Source organism: Delphinapterus leucas, chromosome 10 (genome assembly GCF_059928025.1).
Source record: "Delphinapterus leucas isolate spDelLeu-1000000601 "Yukka" chromosome 10, BTC_Dleu_Yukka2, whole genome shotgun sequence".
In the NCBI taxonomy this organism is placed as follows: domain Eukaryota; kingdom Metazoa; phylum Chordata; class Mammalia; order Artiodactyla; family Monodontidae; genus Delphinapterus; species Delphinapterus leucas.
In genome coordinates this window covers 28,029,469-28,034,761 of record NC_143138.1, presented here as the reverse complement: position 1 = coordinate 28,034,761, position 5,293 = coordinate 28,029,469, and positions in this window count along the sequence as shown.

Genomic DNA, 5,293 nt, shown 5'->3' with positions numbered 1-5,293 from the left:
TCTATACTCTCTCCCAGATCAAAATATATGTGCGTAAAAAGATCTAATATGAATTGTCAACACTTCTCCCAGAGTTAGAGTTTACTCTCAGTCCTAACTAGAATTAAAGATGTGGTCTGCTGTTAAAGGAATTTCCAGCACAACTAAGCATGTGAGAAAGTATATTTGGGGGTGCCATCTTTGAAATCATCCTAGTTGATTATTTCTTCTCTTGGTCAAATTTATTGTCCAACTGAGCAGTGACTTTGATGAGAGTCAGAAATTTTGTGTTCTCACAGCATCATGTGGAGACTTCCTTCATATCATGTAGTCACAATCTTCCTGTGAGTTCATCTCCTGCAAACTGGCTACCATCTCCTTGAGAGGAACAATGTCGTATGTACACATTATTTTTATTTCCAAGGGCTAGAAGTGAGGCTAGCATAAAGTGTAACAATTACTATAGAAAACGTTGATTGGTCTTTCTCTGCAGGCTGCACAGTTCAAAGTGGGTTCCATGCACTATCTCATTTAATCCTTAAGACAAACATTTGACTTGGGCTCTACCGTTATGCCCCCTTCAAGGCGGAAAACAGCAGCACAAAGTATGCATGGCTGTGACAGTGCAAGACTGCAAAGTAAATGGCTCTCCCTGGAGGTGGGCAGTGCACAACCGTGCAGAATTAGCAACAGCCCTCTCAGTTAATGGTTTTAGAATCTAATTTAAATTTTCAATTGAATAGTAGGCTTTTATCAGATATATCTGCAATTCTGAAGAATAATTTTAGAGGTCTTGATACCTTAAACCAAAGAACATGTTAGAGGTAAAGACAGCCATCTGCCTAGTGTCCTTCACAACTTATTGTCCAGATAACCATTTATTCTGACAGAAAATTGTCACTAACATTGCTCTGATGACCATATGGTCTAACGAGAATGAGAAAACTAAAGGAGAGAATAGGACAGATTGTTTGAAGTAAAGATAGTCCAGAAAATCTGAGAATATCATCAATGTTACTCTACTACAAGTTTTAGGCTATTTTGGTAATAATTTAACATGAAAATGTCTCTTTTCTATAGACATATGTAATGCGTACTGGCCACGTGGAGCTCTGCTAAAACATAATAAAATCTTGTATGTCTTTATTTTCTAAAAGTAATAGCATATTAGGGCTTCCCTAGTGGCGCAGTGGTTAAGAATCCGGCTGCCAATGCAGGGGACACGGGTTCGAGCCCTGGTCCAGGAAAATCCCACATGCCGCGGAGCAACCAAGCCCGTGTGCCACAACTACTGAGCCTGCACTCTAGAGTCTGCGAGTCACAACGACTGAAGCCTGCGCTCCTAGAGACGTGCTCCACAACAAGAGAAGCAGAGAAGCCACCGCAATGAGAAGCCTGCACACCACAACGAAGAGTAGCCCCTGTGTGCCAAAACTAGAGAAAGCCTGCGCGCGGCAACGAAGACCCAACACAGCCAAAAATTAAAAAAAAAGAAAAAGTAACAGCATATTAGAATTTAACAACTGAGAGTCAACCAATAGAAGTACACATTACATGAATTCATGGCACTTATCTGAATTGATATTTTGTGCACGGTCTCAGAATCAAAAGGATATTCGAGTAATCCTGAAAGAAGTTATTAAATTCTGCATTTCTCTTTGTTAAAGGACTTTAACGGAATCTGTATATTGCGTTGTGTATAAATATTCCTAATATCATTCTCTGATCTCATGGTAAATGGAAAGAGAAGGTCAGTATAACAATAAGAGGTTCAAGTGCAGAGGGAGGAAACATGCCATGAAGAATTAGTAACTTAAAATGAGTTAGTGTGAATTAGGGATGGATTTACTGAATAGAATTCAATAACAATCTCATATCCAAGGTCATAGTCTAGCTTCACTGCTAATGAATTGCTCATTTTAGCACAAACGCAGTACAGTTCATGAACAATTATCAACATTTAGTTTTATCAACCATAGATCACAATCACAAAGGATGACATTAGGTGCATCTAAGTAGATTATTAAAGAAATTTTGTTTATAACACCTATGGGTTGCCAGAATGGGCATCATTTCGAATATTTTCAGGGAAATAGAATAATCCTGAACTTAGGGAGACACCTACAGGTAGAGTAGAAAAATCAAATAACATAAAAGGAGGATCTGAGAACCAGAAAATAATAATATTGTTTAATCAGGAAAACCAAAATAATTTTCTTTGAAAATAGTTTTGAATGCTGAGAGCATTTTTCATAATGATAAGCACAAATTATATAAGAATATCTTAGTAGAAAAAATATATTTATATTTTTTTAATTTTATGTCTCAACTTTAAGGTACTTATAAAAATCAAACTTCGTCAAATGGTCTATAGCATGGTCCATAATTGTTGGAAATGGGTCAGGATTTATCTATTGGTAGAAATAACATTAGTTGCTATCACCATTACTATTATCATCATCATCAATGTTTACTGAGTGTCTACCAAATAGCAACAAGTATATTTAGATATTCATCACTTTGGTAAGTTCTTTTTCCTCACTTAAAATAAAAATACTCCTGGTTGGACTTCCCTGCTGGCACAGTGGTTAAGAATCCGCCTGCCAATGCAGGGGACACAGGTTCAAGCCCTGGTCTGGGAAGATCCCACATGCCGCGGAGCAACTAAGCCCGTGCGCCACAGCTACTGAGCCTGCGCTCTAGAGCCCATGAGCCACAACTACTGAAGCCCACGCGCCTAAAGCCTGTGTTCTGCAACAAGAGAAGCCACCGCAATGAGAAGCCCAGACACCGCAACAGAGTAGCCCCCGCTCGCCGCAACAGAGAAATCCCGCGCGCAGCGATGAAGACCCAAAGCAGCCAAAAATAATAAAATAAATTAATTTTAAAAAATAAAAATACTCCTGATAAAACAAACATGGTCAGTGCCAGCAGACATTTATGCCTTAATGTAAATGATTTTATTAGGTTCTTTCTTAAAGAATTTTGAGTAGTATGAAGTGGATAGGAATATACAGATACTACTGTCTGTGAATATACACCTAGAGCTGTTGAACAGCCCCCCATCCCCACCCCATTAAATGAATCCCCACTCCCTGAAATGGAAATCAGAAGAATTCATCCGGTTTTCTTTTGTTGCTTATCCCTCCTACTTCTATGCAAGTTTTGCTCAGAAAGGCTGCATCTTCGAAGCTCTCCTCCACTGCCTATATTACTATTATAATATTCATATTTATATAACACTTATATTTCCATCAAAGGAAAGGATTTGACATCTTCAGATGCCTAGAGACATCATTCTAGTATACTTCCAAAGCCAGAAAAGCTTCTAAAGCTCTGGTATTGACCAAAAAATCATTAGAAAACAAATCCTGTAATTCTGACTTTCCTAATGTTGACATTATGCCAGTGTATCCAGTCGTGAAATCACCGCACATCAAAAAAGGTCCACAAAAGAACAACTAAAATGGGTGAGAGGAGAGCAGATTCCACACAGCAAATACCTAAGGATCAAGAGCCTTCTTTTTTTTAAGACAAAAGTCAGATTCTGTCGATTCAATCTTCCAAAAATAAGATCATAGTCTCTCCATCTTTGCCATCTCTGAGCAGCACCTAAGCAGCAGATAAGCTTACTTAGAATTTCTGTATTATATTATTGTAACAGTCTCTCAATTCTTATCTCCAGTCTCGACTCCATTAAAAGGCATCTTCCACACAGCTGTTATGCTGAAACAAATCTCATCAGATTATTTCCCTGGTTAAAACCCTTCTATGAATCTCTTTCTTTATCTTCAGGATAAAGTCCAAATCCCTGAACTGTACAAGCCTCTGTACAAAATCGGTCAGCGCCTACCTTCCCAGTTTCATGACTTAACATTCATTCTTGTTTAATAATAACAACTAACATTTATAAAACATGTACCATATGTACCATATGCCAGGGCTGTCCTAAATACTTTTTTGTTGTGGTAGAACATACAAAACATAAAATTTACAATGTTAACCATTTTTAAGTGTAAAGTTCTGTGGCTTTAAGTACATTTACATTGTTGTGCAACCATCACCACCTGAAACTCTATACCCATTAAATATTAATCCCCCGTCCCCTGCGCTCCCCAGGCCCTGGCAAGCACCATTCTACTTTCTGACTCTTCTAGGTACCTCATATAAGTGGAATCATTCAATATTTGTCCTTTTGTAACTGGCGTATTTCACTCAGCATAACGTCTTCAAGATTCATCCATTATTACGTGTGTCAGAATTTCCTTCCATTTTAGAAATAAGCTGAATAGCGTTCTGTTGTATGTATATACCACATTTTGTTTATCCATTCATCTGTCAGTGGACACCTGGGTTGCTTCTACCTTTTGGCTATTGTAAATGATGCTGCCATTAACATTAATATACATAGGTTAATGTACAAATATCTGTGTAACTCCCTGCTTTCAATTCTTGTGCATGTATACCCAGAAGTGGAATTGCTGGGCCATATGGTAACTGTTTAATTTTTTTGAGGAATAATATCACCTTCCACAGCAGCTGTATAATTGTACATTCCCATTAGCAATGTCAAAGGGCTCTGTGACAGTTAATTTTATATGTTGACTTGACTGGCCATGGGGTACCCAGATTAAACATTATTTCTAGTTGTGTCTGTGAAGGTGTTTCTGGCTGAGATTAGCATTTCGATCAGTGGACTTGGCAAAGCAGACTGCCCTCCCCAATGTGAGTGGGCAACATCCAATCTGTTGAGGGCCTGGAGGAGGAAGGAGATTGGAGGAAGAAGGAATTCACCACTTTTTTCCATCTCACTAACTGAGCTGGGACATCTCATCTCTCTGGCCCTTGGACTGGGATTTACACCACAGCCTCCCCTGGTTCTCAGGCCTTCAGACTCAGACTGAATCACACCACTGCCTTTTCAGATACAAACACCCCCGGTTCACATCATCATTCTGGAGGAAGCCATGTTAACAGCCTGAGCACTTTCATTCTAGGGACTATTCATAAAGATCCACTCTCCTGAGTCTTAAGCCAAGCCTAGCAATAACAGGCTCACGTGTTCACGTTCAGGAAGAAAGTAAAGTCAGACCTGAAGGAATATTCTGCCATTCCCCCCCCCGCCTCCCCATTCCAACTTTGGGTCTGATTTAAAACACTTACGAAGTAATTCTGGTAGAATTTGGCTGAGGACCACAATCACAATATAGTCCCTACATAAACACTCCCATTATTTTTTCCAAGATAGGTATAATTATTTTATATATATGGATTACATCTTCTGGTGTTCAAGTCAATGTAAAACTAAATTAAA